The 22435-nt window shown below is 37.0% G+C and overlaps 1 pseudogene; it reads left to right on the forward strand.

Annotated features, from left to right (window-relative positions):
* The first annotated feature begins 18684 nt into the window (after positions 1 to 18684).
* LOC116895880 lies at positions 18685 to 20069 on the forward strand (annotated as a pseudogene).
* Positions 20070 to 22435: the final 2366 nt, after the last annotated feature.

Raw genomic sequence — 22435 nt, forward strand, 5'->3', positions numbered from 1 at the left:
CCTAATACCTATGTAGTGCTTTATCATTTAAAAAGCAATTCATAATGGTGGGTATTATTAAATTTTTCATGCGACTTTTGATGTAAAAGAATTTTTTTTGATGATAAGGCTTTTCAAATGTCTCTTTGAGCATGTCCAAATTAGGCAAATATTTGTATCTTCTTTTCATTTTGGATACAGCCTTTATACATCTTGGAAATTTGCATTTTACCTGTTCTATCATCAGTAAATACTTTATGCTCTTCCATTGTTATGTTCCTCGGATAGATCCAGTTTGTCTTTTTCTTTTGTGTCATTTGTGAGTAATCACAGCTAATCTCATTATACACTTTTTACTTAGTTATGCTTTAAAATGTATTTTTTTTTAAATTTCCTTTTAAGTCAGATGTGGTTGGACAGCCTTCTTAACCCAGCACTCAGTAAACAAACATAGACAGATTTCTTTGAGGTCAAGGTCAGACAGCACGACATAGCAAGCTCCAGGACAAGTAGGACTGCATAGAGAGATCCTGTCCCAACAAACAAACAAACAACGACAGCAATAACAACAACAACAACAATAATGATAATATTGATGATGATGATGATGATGATGATGATGATGATGATGATGATGATGATGATGATAATGATATTGGTTGGGGAGATGACTCAGTGGTTAAGAGCACAAAATGCTCTTGCAGAGGCCCTGAGTTCAATTCCCAGAAAACACAACCATCTGTAATGTTTCTGGTATGTCTATGGACAGTGAGAGTGTACTCACATGAATAAATTAAATTAAAACACTTTGAAATAATAATAATCATAAAATAGGTAATAAAATCACTGATTCCTTTAATGGGGTTCTGGTTCTCAGTTCAGTGGTTCGCTGCTGGCATTCACCTATGTATTTGCCGTATTCTGGGAAAGGGAATAACAATTGTTATGTAAATAAGAAATACCCAACTTAATAAAGATGGAGAAAAAAATCACTGTTGTATTTGATTTACTGTGTTATGTACTAGAAAGATAGAACTTTATTTTTCTTTTGAAGCTAACTTTTTAATGAGAAAATACCTAACATATATAATTAACATCTGATCATTATAATAACTGGAAAATAAGGAATTAGAGATTGGAGTAAAACTTAAGAAATACACTGTGATTTTAGTTGGAATTTTTGTGGTTTATTGATAAAATCAAGTTCTGAGAAGACCTAGGATGTAATAGGGAAATGCATGTATGTCAGGAGGAAGACTAGACCAGCTTATGTACATGATGTAGAACTTTACTTATATTTTCAAAGAATAGCAAAATAACCAGAGAGAGAGAGAGAGAGAGAGAGAGAGAGAGAGAGAGAGAGAGAGAGAGAGAGAGGAGATAAAGAGAAGCTAACTAAGTATAGGTTTAGATTTTTCAAAACCTACCCTACTTTGTAAGGTTCTTAGTGCACCAACATCCCTTCTAGCCCACAATCTACCAGAGATGGCAGAAAATAAATGTTCAGAGAGCAAAGAGGGATGTAGACCTGTTTGGAAATAGTTATTTGGGGTGATTCCAAACTTTGTTTTCATCAGTCGAGTCCTCTAGCAAAACACCAACAGGAATCAGCAGGTTCAGTCCAGTCTACATCACAATTATCATTAATGAATCAGTGACAGTAGTTTGATTCAAAAGAAACTGCAAGGTTGCACCAACTGGGCCCATGTCTTACAGAAGGAGCAAGAAGTCACAAAAATATCACACATCATGAGAAGTTTTTTTTTTTTGGTGAGTTACTCTCTACAAAGTCACAAGTGAAGATCAGAAATATGAGGCAAGGCAAACCATTGCCAGGGGATAGTCAGGGAAGACTAGTGAGTTAGAGCAAGGCAAACCAATGCCAGAACCTCTTTCTACTCTTTATGGGGTCATATTTATTGTGTTTCTAAACATCTTATGTCCTCCCATGTGTCTACTTCAGCAAAACATTCTTTCACCTGTCTGCTCCAGCAAGACATTATATGATATAACTGAGTTTCTAAAGAAACCAGAAATTTCCATGTCAGGTAAGAGTAAGGGAAAGTAATCAATAAGCCTTAATAATCACCCTGAATTGCTCTTATTGTTGTTGTTTATGTGAGCTAGTTTAACTTTTTTATATCCACTCTTCCACCATTACTCTCATATTTATAATTATTATTATCAATATTGAGTATATTTTTAAAATTTAAATATATTTTAACTATATTCTTACCCCCCAAAGTCTTTCTAGATCCTCTCCCTCTCCCAAGTCACCCAACTACCCACCATAAAAATAAAACTCACCAAAGAAAAGCTGTAACCATATAAAAAGCACATAAAAATTCTGTGAAGTCCGTTATATCTTGACAAACTACTTCTGAACACTATGCTTGCCCAGAAGTGAATGATCACCCCACGGTGACTCTAAGGGAGAAAACTGATTTTTCCCTCTCAGAGCAGGGTTAATTGTTTACTTTTACCCTAGTGGCTAGATTTTAATGGATTGATTGGTTCACTTTATAAATATAGCAAATAAAATATAATAAGAAAAAAGAAAAGCTATCACTCTGGAGCTGGGTAAGGCAAGCCAATAGAAGGAAAAGAGCCTGAGAGAAGGCATATGAATCAGAGTCATAATATATATGCAAAAGACTTGATACAAAATACCACAGACTCTTTGCAGGCTGCTTCTGTCTCTACAAATACACATGATCTTGGTTCCATTGATTTGGATGACAGTATATACCCTCTGGCTCTACCACTCTTTGGGCCTTCTCTTCTGCAGGGTTCCCATAGCTCTGTGGGAAGGTATATAATGGAGACATCCCATTTATGTCTGAATGTTCAAAGCTTCCCATGATCTATGTAGTGCCTGGCTGTAGGTCTTTGTACCTCTTTTTCTCATCTGCTGCAGGAGGAAGAATTTTTGATAATATCTGAACAATCCATTGATCCATGACTATAGTGAAATATTACCAAGAATCGTTTTATCACTATATATTTTTACTTCTTTAGACCATCATTATTTGCTTTTCCCTAGGCCTCTAGACTATATATTTTCAGGTTTTTGGTCACTCAAGCAGGATCATGTATGGTTTACATCTCATCGAATGATCCTTAGGTCAAATCTGTTATTAGTTGCTTACTCTAACAAGCTTTGTACCATCATTACTCTAGCAAATCTTGCAGGCAATAAACTTTCATACATTAAAGGTTTATTGCTAGCTTGATATTTATGTTACTCTTTTGATAACATGAAGAATAACTTCTTGTACCAAAGATATTGGAACACAGGAATGACGGTTTTTCGTAGGCTCCAGCTCCAAATCTTCTACTTCAATATAGAAGTTGTTTTCAAAGCTCTGGGCCAATGTGATCAAGGAAAGTGAGACAAGAGAAAGAAATCGGTCATTTTCGTGTGCTTCCGCTGTGTTTGACAATCCAGGGCTTGCTGTAGTAGTATAGCTGGGCTCTGGTTGACAATCCAGGGCTTGCTGTAGTAGTATAGCTGGGCTCTGGTTGACAATCCAGGGCTTGCTGTAGTAGTATAGCTGGGCTCTGGTGGTGTCACGTTGCCCTGGCTCTTGTTGTCTGTGTTCTTATGCTGCCCCCTAGTCATCTGGTTGTCCCTGGTGCTGGCATGCCTCATAATGCAGGCAGAATTGTGGGCCAGAAAATGGAGTGCAGGGGAAAACAAAAAAAACAAAAACAAAAAAAAAACAAACAAACAAAAAAAAAGAAGTTGTTTTCAGCAATGGGATTTTGCTGTCAGATTATGAAGGATAACCTATATTCCTGACAATAGCCTGGGTTGTTTCCAGATTCCATTGGGATACCTTTGGTCAACAACTCTTTTAATTATAAGCCAATCCTGATATTAGAAACTTCGTTTTGTGACAAGAGATGGCCAGTGGGGAATATGTCGTCACAAGCATTAGATAAATTCATTTATATAATTTCATATATGTATATATTTCAGAAAGTTGCTACTGTATTAGGTTTGAACTATGCCTCCAATGGCCCTTAATTTTAGCAGTTCTCCCCATATTTTCTACCATTAGTTTATCCTATTCCACACTTCACAGGATGATATTATTCAACCCATTTCTATTCATATCTATGTATTTTACTTCTCATTTCCAGGGAAATCTCTCTGCTCACTCTTTTTCTTTACTGTACACTTACTCTCAGTAGGTCTGTGGATTGTTGCTTCGTTATCATTGACACAACAGCTATTATGCACACATAAGCAAATATATGCCATATTTATTTTTGGGGGGTGCTGGAATATCTCAATCAGGATGATTTTCCTACTTCCATGAAGTTGACTACAAATTTCATGATACCATTTTTTTAAATGGCTGACTCCTATCAGTAATGAATGTGTATTCCTTTTACTCCACACCTTTGCCAGCATAAGCTATAACTTATTATATTGATCTGTACATTCTGACAGGTATAAGATGAAATTTAAAGGTGGTTTTGATTTCCATTTCCCTGATGGCTGAGACTGCTGAACATTTCTTAAAATGTTTCTTAGACATTTGAGTTTGGTCCTGAGAATTCTCTATTTATATCTGTAGCCCATTTTAAAATTGAGTTATTTGTTTTCCTTATGTTTAGTTTCTTGTGGTCTTATATCTTTGTATATTAGTCCATGGTAAAAATCTTTTCTTATTGTGTAGGTTGCTTCTTGGTCTGAATGATGGTGCACTTTGCTGTGTAGAAGCTTATCGTGTATTGTGCCCTCCCATGCACCCTCTCTCTCTACCTCCTGTGATCATTCTTTTCCCCCTCTATGCAGAACTGGTCTTCTTTGCTCCTAATCTCCATATGGTCTGTGGGTTGTGTGTTGGACTCTGTGAACTTTTATTTGCGGATGAATCAGTTCCCTCCAGCAGTCATAAAACGTATGTTGGGATTGATCAGTTGGCTTTTCTCTAAGACCCACATCAAAAGCTTTGAGATTTCATTATACACCAGTGAAAATGGCAAGAATCAATAAAACGATGGACAACAAAAGCTGGAAGCAATGCCAAAGAGCAGAGAGAACATCCACAAACTTTTCATGTGTTCCAGCCACTGTGAAAATCAACATGGAGAATCCTCAAAACTAAAAAGGAAATCTACCATATGACCCAGACATACCACTTCTTAGCATATTTCCAAAAGTGTCAGCATCTTCCTCTACTGCTACTTGCTCAGCTATGTTTATTTCTGCTCTATTCATAGTGGCTAAAAAATCAAAACAACCTAGTTCTTAGCCTGCCTATTGGATAATAAACATATCACAAATATTCATTAGGGAATACTACTCAGCTGGGAAGATGAATGAAATTATGAAATTTTGAGGTAGATAAGTAGACTAGTAAAGATCATATGGAGTGAGATAACCAGGACACAGAAACACAAATGTTGCATATCTTCTTTTAGCAGTCTCCTAGGTATAAATCTTTAGATTTTATGTTACCCAACATGTGAACTTTCAGAGCCTCATTGTTTTAGCTTTGAAGAATCTTGGTTTTATATTACTAAATTTATAAAGTGCTCTTTTCAGAATTCCTTTAAAAGTTCACGTCAAGATATTGTTTTTCATAGCTATGTTCTTCATAATATTTCACAGCATAATGGGCAATTTCTGCTTTGAAAACTTAAGTTTTGTATCCCCTTTTGTCTCTTCCTTTCTGCTAGGACAGACTGCTAGCTAGTCTGCTCCCCAGAAGAGACTATATCCTGAGGTCTACCAGAGGATCTGCTGCACTCAGAGCATTGGGTAAGTATCGCACTCCCAAAGTCCCACAGATGCCACTGAGGGCCAGTGGAATCAAGGACCCACGTTTCACCCAAGTCTCCCTTCAGTTTAGTCCTTTCTTCTGGGATAGACTCCTAGCTAGGCTGCTCATCAGAAGACACTATATCCTGAGGCATAACAGAGGATCTGCTGCTGCACTCAGAACATTTGACACCACATTCTGAGACACACCAGAGGAACCACTGCACTCAGAGCATTTGATAACACAGAGACATCCCAGGAGATCTACTGCACCCAGGACACCACAGCCTCAAGGCGTCCCAGGAGTTCCTTTGTGCACAGGGCAACTGGGCAACAAACACCACAGTCTGAAAAACACCAGAAGGCTCTGTGGCATACAGGGCAACTGACCCAAAATACTGAAAGCTTCACTGGAGAGTGGCCACACACAAGAAAACAGAAACCACAGTCCATTGACGCCCCCCCCACCCCCAAGGATAACAGCTTTACTGCTCCTCTGAAGAGCCAACAGTCTGAAGGCCAACCAGGAGATCTACTGAAGCCAGAGCAACAATCAGCAGTTTCTCTGCCCCTCTTAATACCATCCAATTGGAAGTCCCCCCCAGGAGGTTTGCTATAGTCAGGGCCATAGGATACTTGTTGCTACACAGGGACAAAAGAGACAGACTCCAGAGAGAGTCACCAAGACAAGCAAACACTAGGGATAACCAGTGGCTAGAGGCCATGGCAAGGCCTTAAGCAACAGATGCCAATATATGTGGGCATCATCAGAACACAGTTCTTCTACGACAGCAAGCCCTGAATATACCAACACACCTGAAAATCAGTAAGGTGACCAAAAATCTTATCTCATACAGGTAATAGAGTACTTTGAGGAGGATATAAATAATTCACTGAAAACACAAGTAAACAGGTAGAAGACCTTAAAGAGGAAGCATTAAATCCTTGAAGAAATACAGAAAAACAAAATAAAAACAGCTGAAGGAATTGAATAAAGTGAAAGTAGAAAAAATAAAAAAAACAAAACAAAACAAAAAAAAAAAAAAAACAAATAGAGGCAAACCTGTAAATGGAAAACCTAGGAAAGAGGTTAGGAATTCCTATACCTAACAGAATACAAGATATAGAAGAATCTCAGGTGTAGAAGACACTGTAGAAGAGATTGACACAACTGTCAAAGAAAATTTAAAATATAAAAACAATGCTAAGTAAAAAAAATCCAGAAACTTCAGGACACAATGAAAGGGCCACATTTAAGAGTAATTGGAATAGAAGAGAAAGAAGATTTCTAGCTCAAAGGACCTGAAAACATCTTCAACAAAATCAAAGAAGAAAACATTCCAACCTAAAGAAAGAGATGGCCATAAAGGTATAAGAAGCCCGTAGAACACACACACACACACACACACACACACACACACACACACACACACACACACAACGAAAAAAAATGGGACCAGAAAAGAAAGTCCTCTAGTCACATAATAATCAAAACACTAAATGCAAAGAACAAAGAAATAATATTAAAATCTGCAAGGGAAAAGGGCCAAGTAACATACAAAGCAGAACTATCAGACTTATACCAGACTTCTCAATAGAGACTATGAAAGACAGAAGAGCCTGGCCAAAAGTCATGTAGACTCTAAGAGAACACAAATTCCAGCCCAGGCTACTATATTCAGCAAAACACTCAATCAACATAGATGGAAAAAAACAAAATATTACAGGGCAAAATGAAATTCAAATCGTATCTGTTTACCAATCCAGCCCTATAAAGGATCCCAGAACACAAAACAAAACTAAAAACAAACAAACAAACTAACAAACAAACAAAAAACTTCAACACATGGAAGATACTAATACCAAGTAACAATTCTGAACATCTATGTCCCAAATGCTAAGGCATCCACATTCATAAAAGAAACTTTAGATCAGGAATTCAAGGCCCCTACCTAAACCTAAACATAATAAAGGCAATTTACTACAAACCAACAGCCAATGTCCAATTAAATGGAGAGATACTTGAAGCAATTCCACTAAAATCAGGGACTAGACAAAGATGTTCATTCTCCCATTATGTATTCAATATAGTACTAGAGGTGCTAGGACAACAGGACAATACAAACAGATCAAGGGGATACAAATTGGCAAAGAAGAAAAAGGTATCACTATTTGCAAATGATAGGATAGTATACATAAGCAAGCTCAGAAATTCTACAAGAGAACTATTCCAGCTGATTAACAACTTTAGCAAAGTAGCCAGATATAAAATTAACTCAAATAAATCAGTAGCCTTCCTTTATACAAATGATAAACTGGCTGAGAAAGAAATTAGGGAAACAACTCCTTCAAAATAGCAAGAAATAATATAAAATATGTTGGGGTAACTCTAATCAAACAAGTGAAAGATCTCTGTGACAATAATTTCAAGTCTCTCAAGAAAGAAATCAAAGAAAGATCTCAGAAAACAGAGCAATCTCCCACTCTCATGGATTAGCAGAATTAACAATTCTTAACATTAAAAAAGACTGAAACCGGACTGGAGAGATGGCTCAGCGGTTAAGAGCACCCGACTACTCTTCCAGAGGTCCTGAGTTCAATTCCCAGCAACCACATGATGGCTCACAACCATCTGTAAAGGGATCTGATGCCCTCTTCTGGCATATCTGAAGACAGCTACAGTATACTTATATATAATAAATGAGTAAATCTTTAAAAAAAGAAAAAAGACTGAACCCCCAGTGAACGTGATTGTTGGGGGGAGGGCAGTAATGGGGGGTGGATCGGGAGGGGAACACTCATATAGAAGGGGAGGGGGAGGGGAGGGTTAGGGGAATGTTGACCCGGAAACCAGGAAAGGGAATAACAATCAAAAGGTAAATAAGAAATACTCAAGTTAATAAAGAGAAAAAAATAAAAAAAAAAGAGCTGGGAAAATCACCATCCTTGACCTCAAGCTCTACTACAGAGCAATAGTAATAAATACTGCATGGTACAGGTACAGAGACAGACAGATTGATCAATGGAACAAAATTGACACACCAGAAATAAAACCACACACTTATGCACACTTGATCTTTAAAGAAGTAGCCCAAAATACACAATGGAAAAAAGAAAGAATCTTCAATAAATTTTACTGAAATAACTGGATGTCTGTATGTAGAAAAATAAAAATAGAGCCATATTTGTTACCATACATAAAGCTCAAATCCAAGTGGATCAAGCACCTCAACATAAAACCAGATACACTCAATCTAATAACAGAGAATGTGTGAAAGAGCCTTGAACTCATTGGCACAGGGGGAAATTTCCTAAACAGAGCTAAGATATGGAGTTGATAAATGGGTCTTCAAGAAACTGGAAAGATTCTGAAAGGGAAAGGCCATAATTAATAAGATAAATCGTCATCCTACAGATTGAGAAAAAAAATCTTCACTAACCTCACATCTGATAGAAGGCTAATTCCAAAATATATAAAGACCTCAAGAAGCTTACACCCCCCAAAAAAAAAATCAAACAACCGAATCAAAAATGGGGTGTAGAGTTAAACCGAGGATTCACAATAGAGGAATCTCAAATGGCTGAGAAGCACCTAAACAAATGTTCAAAGTCCTTAGTGATCAGAGAAATGCAAATCAAAATGACCCTGAGATTCCACCTTACACCAGTTAGAAGGACTAACATCAAAATCTCAGATGACAACACATGTTGGGGAGAATGTGGAAAAAGAGGAACACTCCTCCATTGCTGGTGGGATTGCAAACTGGCACTACCACTCTGGAAATAAATTTAGAGTTTCCTGAAGAAATTGGAAATAGACCTACCTAAAGACACAGAAATACCAATCCTGGGAATATACCCCAAAGATGCCCCACCATGCCACAGGGGCACATGTTCCACTATGCTTATAGTGGCTTTATTTATGATAGTCAGAAGCTGGAAACATCTGAGATGTCCCATGAGAGAAGAATGGATACAGAAAATGTGAGTGGTTCATTTACACTATGGAATATTACTCAGCTGTTAAGAATGAGAACATCTTGAGTTTTGCAGGCAAATGGATGGAACCAGAAAATATCCTCCTAAATGAGATAACTTAGACCTGAAATGACATGCATGGTATGTTCTCACTAATAAGTGGCTATTAGCCAAAAAATTACAGAATACCCAAGATAAAGTCCAAAGAACTCAAGAAGGTCAGCAAGCTGGAGTGACCAAGGGAGGACACCTCAGTTCCACATGGGAGGCAGAAGAAAACAGCCACAAGGTGGAGAGAAGAAGAAGACTGGGAGGGAAATGGGACAGGTGTGGTCGGAGAGGGGAGCATGATCTGGTATGGGATGGGGGGAAAGGACTGAAGCCCTGAGGCCCAACACAAAGAATAGAAACAGGCAACCTTGGAATGAAGGAGGTTGGATGGACTCCGTAATATACCATAGACCTGGGAGGTGGGAGACTCTCAGAACTCAAAGTGGGGATGAAATGCCCTATATTGGGGGGAGGGAACTTGTTGAGCTCATCTCCAGCAGAAAGACAGGACATAGAGTGAGGGATGGGGTTTCTATCCAACAGTCAAACTCTGACACACAGTTCTTGTTGGAAAGAACTGGAAGGATAGAAATAGAGAAAAACCTGATGAAAATATTGTCCAGTGACAGGCCCAAAATAGGATCCAGCTCAATGGGAGGCCTCAAGACCTGATACCATTATGGGGCTATGGCGTGCTTACGAAAAGAGATAAATCATGACTGCCCTCCTAAAGACCCAACAAAAAGATGAAAGATTCAGATCCTGATATGTGCACCCAACCAAAGAACAGAAGCTGCTGATCCCTTTGGATGAATTAGAGAAAAGCTAGAGGAAGATGAGGAAGAGGGAGACCCTGTAGAAGGACCAGCTGTCTCAATTAACTTGGACCCCTGAGATCTCTGACACTGGATCATAACCAGGCAGCATATGCCAGCTGACATGAGGCCCATAACACATATATAGCCAAGGACTCCCAGGTCTGTGTTCAGTCAGAGAAGATGCACATAATCCTCAAGAGACTGGAGGTCACAGGGAGTTTAGAGTTCTGGTGTGGTGGGTGGAGAGGAGACATGCTCTTGGAGACAGGGGTTTGGGGAGGAGGTATAGGTCAGAGGGGGGACCAGGAGGGGAATAAAATCTGTAGTGTAAAATAATTGTTACATATATATATATATATATATATATATATATATATATATATATATATATATGGATAGCTACAGAAATGACTTAGAGTAAACATTGTTCCTGTAGAGGATCTGAGGTTGCATGTCAATGTACCCAGCACCTACACAGTAGTTTACAAACATCAATAACTCCAGTTCTTTTTTTTTTTTTTATTAACTTGAGTATTTCTTATATACATTTCGAGTGTTATTCCCTTTCCCTGGTTTCCGGCAAACATCCCCCCCCCTCCCCTTCCTTATGGGTGCTCCTCCCACCCCTCCCCCATTGCCACCCCTCCCCCCAACAGTCTAGTTCACTGGGGGTTCAGTCTTAGCAGGACCCAGGGCTTCCCCTTCCACTGGTGCTCTTACTAGGATATTCATTGCTACCTATGAGGTCAGAGTCCAAGGTCAGTCCATGTATAGTCTTTAGGTAGTGGCTTAGTCCCTGGAAGCTCTGGTTGCTTGGTATTGTTGTACATATGGGGTCTCGAGCCCCTTCAAGCTCTTACAGTTCAGTTCTTTTAATACTCTCTTATAACTCCTTGGGCATCATGCTCTTAAGTGGAACACAAACATTGCAACACACTCTAATATAAATTAAAACTATAATAAATAAATCTGAATTTTGAAAATGAAACTAGCATTTTCAAAATCACAATGTCATTTAATTATTGTAACTGGTTTCTCTTGTTTTTATAATTAATGATTAAATAGATAGATTAGCATATTTACTGATATGAACCTTGTATCAAATTAATTATCCCCTAACGTGCTGATCAGTTTAGGCTATTTCCTATGAAATAAAGGGCTTTATGCTTTTGCACACTACAGACTGCATTGCTCTGCTACTAACAGTTTAAATTGTGAAAAACTCAGTAAAATTCAGAATCTATACTTTTATGTGCTTTTATTACCAATTATAGTATATGGAAAATGTTTAAAAGTCTATTTGGCACATAATACAGCTCAATATTTGGTTGAGTTTTTCAAAATAAGAAGAAAGTTATTGGTAATTTCTTAAGTTGAATGATGACAATGGAATGCAAATTATATTAAGTCCATCTAAACTTGAGCTTCAATCTTGGTTTTTAAATATGAATCTGACATATTTCTCTAAGCTTTACTGAATTTTATATTTAAACATATTATGATGTTGAAAATTAGCTCAATTTAAATTAGAATGGTGCCTACTGTAGTAAAAAGAAGTGAAGGTATAATATACAGGTTCATTCTATGTGACTCATAATCACAAAATGCATATTATTCCAGCTACATCTTAACACATGATTATGTTTCCCTTGCATACTTTAGTTGCTATACAATCACTCAGGTGTATAAAAATTGAACAGTCTGGTCAACCAGCAATTCAGGGGCACTGATATTTTTTTCAGGAATTGTTTCAATTGCCTTGATATCATTTCAATTTCTTAACAAAAATACCCATTTGAATATGCTCAGGCTTTTTTCTTTGCTTTTTTTTTTGGATATTTTCTTTATTTACATTTCAAATGTTATCTCCTTTCCTCCTTTCCTCACCAGAAACCCCCATTCCATTCCCCCAGGCCCTGCCTCCATTAGAGTGCTCCTCCATCCCCCTGCTTTCACGCCCTGGCATTCACCTACACTGGGGCATCAGGCTTTCACAGGACCAAGGCCCTCTTTGGCCACTGATGCTCCACAGGGTCATCATCTGCTACATATGCTACTGGAACCATGGGTAGCTCCATATGTAATCATTGTTTGGTGGGGTGGATTCCCCATGTTTTACAGTCTCTGGATGGTCTTTCCTTTAATCTCTGCTCCACATTTTATCTCCCTGTTTCCTCCTGTGAGTATTTTCTTCCCTCTTCTAAGAAATAGTGAAGCATCCACACGTTTGTCTTTCATCTGCTTGAGCTTCATGTGGTCTGTGAATTATATCATGGGTATTCCACGCATTTGGGCTAATATCCATTCATTAATGAGTACATATCATTTTTGTACATCCACAAAAGAAACCTTACTAAAGCTCAATGTGTGCACATAGCACCTCACACCTGAGAAGTACTAAACCTGATAAACAACTTCAGCAAAGTGGTGTGGCATAAAATTAACTCAAACAAATCAGTAGCCTTCCTCTACTCAAAGGATGAAGAGGCTGAGAAAGAAATTATGTAACTGACACTCTTGACAATAGTCCCAGATAATATAAATACCTCGGTATGACTCTAACCAAGCAAGTGAAAGATCTGTATGACTAGAACTTCAAGTCTCTGAAGAAAGAAATTGAAGAAAATCTCAAAAGATGGAAAGATCTCCCATGCTCATGCATTGGCAGGATTAATATAGTAAAAATGGCCATTTTGCCAAAGGCTAGTTTCTTTCTTTGACTACCAAAATATTACAGAATCGTGTCATTTTTCTTGATTAACTCCCAGAATTTAAGTGTAAATTCCTAGACAGCATGCACATTCCCTTTACAATCAAACATTGTATAATCTCCTTGTCTCTGCACTATGGGCAGATTGGGTTCTGTTTTTAATCACCATCTACTTCAAATAGAAGCCTATCAGTTGAGTATTGTGGTGGACTAAAAACATAATACCTGCGTATAATGATAAGTGGTTAGGGTTCAGTTTAATACTACGTCCATTAAACAGAATAATTGTGATCTTTTCTATTATAGAGACTATGACCAGTCTGGCTACAGGTCATTGCCTTATTATGGTTCCAAGCACGCATTTTATCTTACTGAATGTGTCTTAAATATAATCAGGATGCGTTTGGTTGTTTTGTGATACTCATGCCTCTCTCCACCTGTGAGCAGTTTAGACAGATGAGTCTTTAGTGTTTCTCTCAAAGTTTACAGTTGGATAAAACAGCTGATTATGTTTATTGTTTGGTAGTCCTTTCTATTATTAGAAAACATAAAAGGTAAAAATCAAGCTTGTATATCATTATCAGTTTGATATGGCCATGTCATACAATTCAAATTTATGATAACCAGTAATAGGATCAAATTATAGATGTTATCCAAAAGCACTGGTGATAACCTGTAATGTTCTAGGGTCTATGCTATCTTAATTGATAAACAATCCAAAAAATAATAACCAAGGTTTGATACTGGGCTCTTTTACCTTTGTGTTTTTAGTTTACACGTTTGTGTCCATTTTTTAAAAGAAATGTAAAAATAATTATTATATTTTGTTTACCTACTTATTTAAGATCTTAATGTAGATTCCTTTTTTTATGCTGAATTATTTCAAGGTTCACATAAATTTTCTTTTCCTTGTGATATTATAATTTTAAAGGTACTATGTTTTGTTCTGTTGAACTATTTCCTTAATCTGTGCTATATTTTGTATAAGCTTAATTGGACCTATATAAATGCAATGGCAGCAACAATAGAAGGCAAACCATATGTTTATTGTTTTCCATAACTTTGTTATATGTATTTATGTCAGTTGTATTTAAACCTTTTACAATTTCTTTAACTGAGAAGACAATATCCATGCCTCTGGTCATATTCATTTTGAAATCCCCAACTTTTATTTATAAAATAAATATCTTCATTGATTAAAAATGTTAATATTTTTAAAATTTAATTCAAAGCATTCTTCTTTATCATGACGTTTGCAAATATTTTATGAATTTCTTACTATTTTTTATTGTATTTAGATTGTGGAAACAAGTGATTTTTCGTAAGTAATTAAACTAGTTTAAGGTAATTAAGCAAATATTGTGCTATTTATGTTATATTATTATTTGAATGCCTTCTCTTGCTAGAATTAGTTTTTGAATTTATTTGCTAACTTAGAAATATTAAAACATGACCCCTATAAGCAGTAATTAATCTTTAAGGGCTCCTAGTGTTAATGATATTATAAATGGGAAGATTCATTCTGTCTCTTTACTACTCCTTAATTAGCATTTGGGGTCATAACTTTCCTTCTCTAAATAAACAAGTGAGTATATGTGGTATTTCTTATTTTGTAGCATATTCACGGTACCATTTTTATAACAGCATAGCATATTGATACTCAACACCCTAAGTTTGTAATTCATAGTCAGTTAATAATCTGTTTCTTTGTAAATTACTCTATCTCAGATACTCAGTCTTAGCACTACAGAATGAATTTTGGTGCTGTCGTTAAGACATATACCATAGGAATAACATGTCTTCCTGTCATTGATGAACTGCCTATTTTTCTAAGTCAAAATTGCAGTCTTGCTATATACACACTTAATTAAAGCTATGATCAAATGTTATAACTATAGATTTTCTGCCATATGGGCATTATTTTTCCTATTAATATGTTATAGTCTTTAAAAGGAAGTTACTATTACTATTTGCTAATAAAGTCATGGAACATCATGCTTCACTAATTTCACTTACTTTTACTTTGGTTATTTTGTTTTCTTTGTATTTGTGTATTTTCATTATATAAATATTTCAGACTATTCTTTCCCCTTTGCTGCTACTGTTTCACTCCATTTAACAGAATTCTTATATATCATGTTGTAGATAAATTTCATCATTTTTATCTTCATTACTTTTATTTTTTTAATTTTCTCTTCTATTTTATTTGTGAAGTAGCAGATGTTTGAATTTGGTTTGTGTGTGTGTGTGTGTGTGTGTGTGTGTGTGTGTGTGTTTGTGTGTGTGTGTGTGTGTGTGTGTGTGTGTGATGTTTCTTCTGTGTTTTGCTTTCCTCTTTCCTGAATTATATTCATGATATAACTCTACGGTAAAGGGTTCACTTAGACTCTCATAAAAACAGAAGAGATAAACATTACATATGCTCATTGCTTAAAATGACAAAGCAGAGAAATCTCAGAGAAGTAAACAAGACCTACACTCTTTAGTATACACAGAAAGTATTTGATGGTAAAAACAGACATTTAAGAAAACATTGGTCGGGGCTGGGGATTTAGCTCAGTGGTAGAGCGCTTACCTAGGAAGCGCAAGGCCCTGGGTTCGGTCCCCAGCTCCGAAAAAAAGAACCAAAAATAAAAAATAAATAAATAAATAAATAAATAAATAAAAAAATAAAACATTGGTCATAAATAAATTATACAATTTAGAGTTTGCCATTCAGGAACAAGGTACAAGAGAAAATTGTTTAATCTCAGCATGGAAGTGGGCCAGGATCAAATTATTTCAGAGTCAGATAAATATATTATAACTATATGGTGCTTTTATTTCATGGGCACTTTTTGAAGTCAATGTGAAATAACTAAACTAAAGGTTAAACAATAAGCCTATAGTCCTCAAATTCTACCATTTTTACCACAAGAAATATATTTCAAGAATATACAAAATATACTTTACAAAATAATGAAGACTACATACAGTAATATAAATAGCAAGAAAATTCACAAGCAACACTAACAACAACCAACAGCAAATTAAACAAATGAAAGATGTAGAAATAAAAAAGAATAGATTACAGAAACTCAAGTAACCCAATCATTCTCTGAGATATGTACTTCAATCTACCATCCTTAAATATAGCTCTAAGATAAAAAGAAAACATAGTCCATGTGAATTTTGAATAGTACAAATTATATACGTTAAATCAAAATTATACCAACCAAGAAATTTTCCTGATTTTAAAAATATGAATAATTGGGAGGTAGAAGGAGGTGAATATCTTTGTGTTACAGGCAGCAAGGTTAAAAAAGGGAATTGTAAGGCTCCATAAAGAGGCTTTGTCTCAAAAATTATAAATATGTGTAAAGTTGATACTGGCCAAGATAAAAAATTTAATGGTGTATTTCTGAAACCAAAACAGAGCTTGTTTTACATTGATATCCAATAGCAATAGATGGTAATTGTTAATTGAATCTGGTTATTTATTTAATTACCTAGCTCTCTGATAAATTAATTTACCTGTCTACCAAGATGGCTCTGTTTGTAGATAGAATTTAATTAGTCTATTATAGGTAAAAATTCATTTCTGACATCAGATTGTTGGGGAATGGTTCTAATGCTTTGATTTTATCAAAAATTTGGCCGTTCAACACTGAACGTCCTTGTCCACAATTGTTTTTTGATTGATCAATAAAGTCGCCCATGGCTAATGGCTGGGTAAAGGGAGATGGGATGGGACCTTTACATTTGCTGGGTCTAGGCACTGGTAGAAAGAAGACGGAACTGCCATGACTAGAGGGAGAAGGACTGGTTGTAGAAGTTGCAAGAAATAAAGCCAACAGCCATGTGAGAATTCTGTGTGTGCCACTGTCCACTTTCCCCAGTTGAACCTAGGATTATAGGAAGGTTAGGAGTTCCCAACCTTTGAACTAGTCAAGGTATTTTAAACTTAATTTGAATATGTGTGTGTGTGTGTGTGTGTGTGTGTGTGTGTGTGTGTGTGTCTTCCATTCACAAATCCAGATATCTCAAGGGTGGGTGTGTGCATGCAACCCTCCTTCCTGAAACAAAAGCAGTAGAGCTAAATTCACTGCTACATCAGATAAAAATATTTTATATTTCTAGGTGCATTTGCCTATATTATGATTTATCACTATATATGAATGAAAAATTTATAATGAGGGAAAGGACATTGACTTATTTCCCAAAAATCAGAGTTCATAGATGTGTGAAAAGTAACGTGTTGAAATAAAGATTCTAAAATTTTTGATAAGAGATTAACTACTATGTTTCAAAAGAAATATTTCTTCCTATACTTAGCAATTTAGAAAAAAATGACTTTTAAAACTTTAAATCTCTTTAATATCATGCAGCTTTAAAGAACCAATTTCTCTCCTAGAGTAAGTATGGATTGTAAAACTCGAACAGAAGTGGGAAGCTTTGGCAGGGTAAGAAGTTGCTTTTCTTATTATAACTTTTAATTTCCTGATGTCATCAGCAAATAGCTATTCAAGCACCTACTTAATCCCTTTAGAACATTTTTCTGATTATCTTGGTGACCAAAAATTTAGCCTGGAAATGTTCATTTGAATCATTATGTAAATTACTTTACAAGAGAATATAACCTTGTGTCCTTCTGATGAAAACAGAAATTGGAAGAGGTAATCTGGAATTAACAGTGCCGTCTATGAACAGTCTCAAGTGGGGAGAACACCAGGCAGAAGAGAGAGTTTTGTTTTGTTTTTGTTTTCTTCTTATCATGCCCTTAAAAATCTTAAAAAGAAACTAGTGTAAAACTAGTGTAACGAGTGCTATCGGAGTGATTTTTTTTTTGAGATTTGCCATGCTAAGAACAAGACAATTGGCCTTTTCTGAGGGATAATGCAAGAATGTATACTGAGATTTATCTCTTCACTGGAATCATCTACAATCACTGGAATCTTTGATTTTAAAATATCTCTGCACTTTTCACAAAAGCTGTACTTTACTCATGGCGCCTCAAGGAATTATTATAAAAATTCTGATAATGAAATCTGTATCCTGCAGGATGCAGATGCAGAGCAAACAAAACAGCACAAAGCAAAACTCTGTGTGGTGACTGTGAAAGAGAGCAAGGCACATTAACTAAAGTGTAGCTTTTTTTTAGTATATTGTATTGTACATTCATACTGACATAAAAAAAACATTGAAGTTGATGTAATGTAGGCACCGTCTGAATGCATTAATTTACTGCAACTTTCACAGATATTGAGAGAAGATTCTAGAATGTGAACAGGTAGGTCAGTGGTAGACCAATTAACTGACACTGGAAAGAACCCGGATTTTACTTGTGGCACACATTACCAATATAAGAGTAAGCCACAAATGAATTCGATTGGATGACTCAGCTCAGAGGTAAATAAAGAGAAACACTGCATGCTCGGTCTAATATGTGGATAATAGCTTCAAGTCTTTTGTGTGTTTGACTTGGAGACAAGTGGAATACAGGAAAACGTAAGTAGGTATAAAAAGTCGTATTATTGAAGGCTACTGTTGGCGAGAGGGAGACGGACATTGAGAAAACGAGGAGGAAGGAGGGAAAACGGCATCCATGGATTACAGTACCTGTAAGTAAACTGCAGCTCAGCAGGGTTACAGTGCTTACACAGCCCAGCCAACTCAAGACATGCACAGACCACCCAGGCATATGAGCAACAAAGCTATGGAACCAATGGACAGCCAACTGATGTCAGCTGCACCCAGGCTCAGAGCAGTGCCACCTACCGGCAAAGTGCAAATGCAAATTCTTATGGACAGCCTCACACTGGTAATACCAGTCCGACTGCCCCTAGCCACAGAGTCAGCCTGTCTAAGGATATGGCACTGGTGCTTAGGACACCACCACTGCTACAGTCACCACAACGCAGGCCTCTTAAGCAGCTCAGTGTGCATATGGCATCCAACCCGCCTACCCAGCCTAGGGTCACAGCAGCAGCCACACCTATAAGAGCACAGGATGGTAACAAGCCTGCTGAGGCTAAGGAGCCTCAATCTAGCACAGGGGGGATTAACCAACCCGTCCTAGGATATAGACAGAGTAATTACAGTTATTCCCAGGTACCGGGGAGCTACCCAATGCAGCCAATCACCGTACTTCCGTCTTATCCTCCTACCAGCTATTTCTCTTCACAGCGGAGTAGTTAGGATCAGAGAAGTTCCTATCAGCAGAACACCTATGAGCAGCCCAGCCTCTATGGACAGCAGAGTGGCTATGGTCAAAAAAGCAACTATGGGCAGCAGCCTCCTACTAGTTGCCCCTCTCAGACTGGATCCTACAACCAGGCTTCAAGTCAATATAGCCAACAGAGCAGCCACTCTGTTGCTATGGGCAGCAGCAGAGTTCATTGTGACAGGACCACCCCAATAGCATGGGTGCTTATGGCAGGAATCTGGAGGATTTTCTGGATCAGGAGAGAACCGGAGCTTGAGTGGCCCTGATAACTGCAGCAGGGGAGGGGGGGTCATCATTTGATCGTGGAGGCATGTACAGAAGTGGGCAGGAAGGAGGACGCAGTGAAATGGGGTTAGAGCAAACCTTTTCTCCTTTGACCTAATTTTGTTTTCAATGGAATGAAACGCTCTGAAAGACATAAGAAATTTCTATGGACAATGTATTGAGGTCAAGCTATCTCCTAAAACATGGAAATGCCATTTAAGTGGCAGTTTGGTTTTTTTCCCTGACAGTAACAATTGTTGGACTAGGGTGAACGAAGAATGGCTTTGAAACTAGAACTCTCAGTTCCCTTTATGATTTTCAGAGGTGAGAGCCTCTCTTGAGCAATAGATTTGGGATGGAACACACGCAACCCTTCTGATAACCCTAGGTTTTAACTAGTGTTCCGAAGGCGTTATCTTGAAATACCTGGGGTATGCACTGCAAAAAAAAAATGCAGCTGTTTTTCAGTGTTTGTACCCAGATTGTTGAACATGATGAAGACTGACGAGCCCCATAACCCTTAAGCCATGGCCTGAGGAGCCCTGGTACCTATTTAAGTTGGAGCAGAGAAAAATCTGAATAACTTTCTTACAGAGTAATGTGATGAGTATAGCATCACTTCCTATTGGAGATTTTAAATGTCTAAATTGGTTTGACCATTGTGATTGATGGCACAATCTGGCTTAGAACAATGCTCAGATTAGTACTGTGACCCTGCTGCCTCTGCCTACACTACCCTCCCTCCCCCCTCCCTCTTCCCTTTCTGGTGTCTATACTTTCATGAAGGTGAAGTATGATGTTGGTGGTTAACATAATCAGATTTATTTAATATGTGAGTTCTGTCCCCATATCAATTAGTTTAAAAAGTCATGCAGAATGTTGTAGTGATTTTGATTAACTGTTAAAGAAAAACTGCATGGCAGTCTGTAGCAAATAGGAAGAATGGAACTTTAACTTTGCAAGATGCTTTTCTATAGTATGTGAGCAAACAGTTGTTTTAATGTGTTTAAATAGTGGAAAAACAAGAGATAAGGAAGGATTATCTTTTAAAAAAATATTGAGTGCGTGTGTGTGTGTGTGTGTGTGTGTGTGTGTGTGTGTGTGTGTGTGTGTGTATAGAAGGACAGGTGGTGACCAGAAGAGGGTGTTGAAATTATAAAAAGACTTTGGGCCATCCAAGTGGGGATGATGCTAGGAAGCAAACTTATGAAAAACCAGAGCCATGTCTTCAGGACCATGGCATTATCTCAACATGTGAAAATTAAGTGTGACTCAAATAGTAATACCCATATATAAAACTTAACTGGATCATAACGGTATTAATATTTTTCACCCCATGCTCCCATTTTTTTAAAAATACTGATAGTACTGTTAAGTTTACAGAAACAGGTGGTTCTGCAATTCTAAAATAGTTGCCCTGTTGTTTCTTACAGAACGCTCCAGAACCTGTTTTGACTATTGATTTTGGATTTTTGCTCAGATTATTATCATTTGCAGTTTGCACTTCATTGAGTTTGTTTAGCAAACAACCAGAGAAGTTGATATGCAAGCCCTCCTGTGGAAACAATTTATGTTTTGACTTTTTGCTCCTGGAAGAGCAGAATGTAATATCCTTTAGATTTCCTTTGATTATGGCTTCACAATCCACCCTACCTTGCCCTGTTTTCGCAAATAATAACTAGCTTTGTATTTAGTGAAAAAGGCGCTCACATATTTTGTCAGTATATCTCCACCTATTGTCTTAGATTCCAAACCTTTGTAAATACTGAGGAGTTCATACATCAGCTTTTCAATGTAACAAATCACACTATGGAATGGAAACCCTGGCCTCTCAGATAACTATTTTATTCCTGGAAGTAAGGCATATATCAGGAAAGAAGTATAACAACGTCCAGAATAGACGCAAGTACTCACAGCTCGAGGCAATTTGTCTAGAATGAAACTTAGAAATATTATTCTGAATGGACTGCACGGTCTCTAAAAGTTTCTTTTTAAACCTGTTTCTTCAGTATAGCATTACATTTAAAAGTAAATTTACTGGGCAACTTAGATACTTTCAAGTAAATGATTTGTGAATCGGGTCCAAGTGTTAATCCAAGCTTTAATATTTCTAATTAATTAACTTTGGCTACAGCAGCAATAAGCTGTAATGCAAGGGATTACTGAATGACTTATCGGAGAATAAAACAAATCCATTATTTGAACAAAATATCTTTAAAATGGCCGCCTGAAACCTACAAAAGCTGTGGAGCATGTTGATATAAAAATCATTCTCAAAGCCACTTAATTCTCTACGGCGCTAAAAACCACTCAGCTTAAAAGAAAACCTCAAACTTTAAATACTTGGAGATTAAGTTTCTTGTCTTAAACACAAACCATCCTTTCTAATGTTTGCACACCTACGGAAGTAGAATACTTATATGCAAAGTAGGGTGGACATCATTTCTCAAAGGAAGTTGTGGGGGATGGTTCATTTCTCTCTGTCTCCCTCTGTGTCTGTCTGTCTGTCTGTCTGTCTCTCTCTGTCTCTCTCCTTGTCTCTCTTTTTACTTCCTTTCTCCTTTCTTATAACTGGTCCATTTATAATATATTGTGTTGCACATTGAAATAACATTATAGTTTATGAAATGCTGCACTAATAGAAAACTCAAAGA

This window comes from Rattus rattus, chromosome 3 (assembly GCF_011064425.1).
Source record: "Rattus rattus isolate New Zealand chromosome 3, Rrattus_CSIRO_v1, whole genome shotgun sequence".
In the NCBI taxonomy this organism is placed as follows: domain Eukaryota; kingdom Metazoa; phylum Chordata; class Mammalia; order Rodentia; family Muridae; genus Rattus; species Rattus rattus.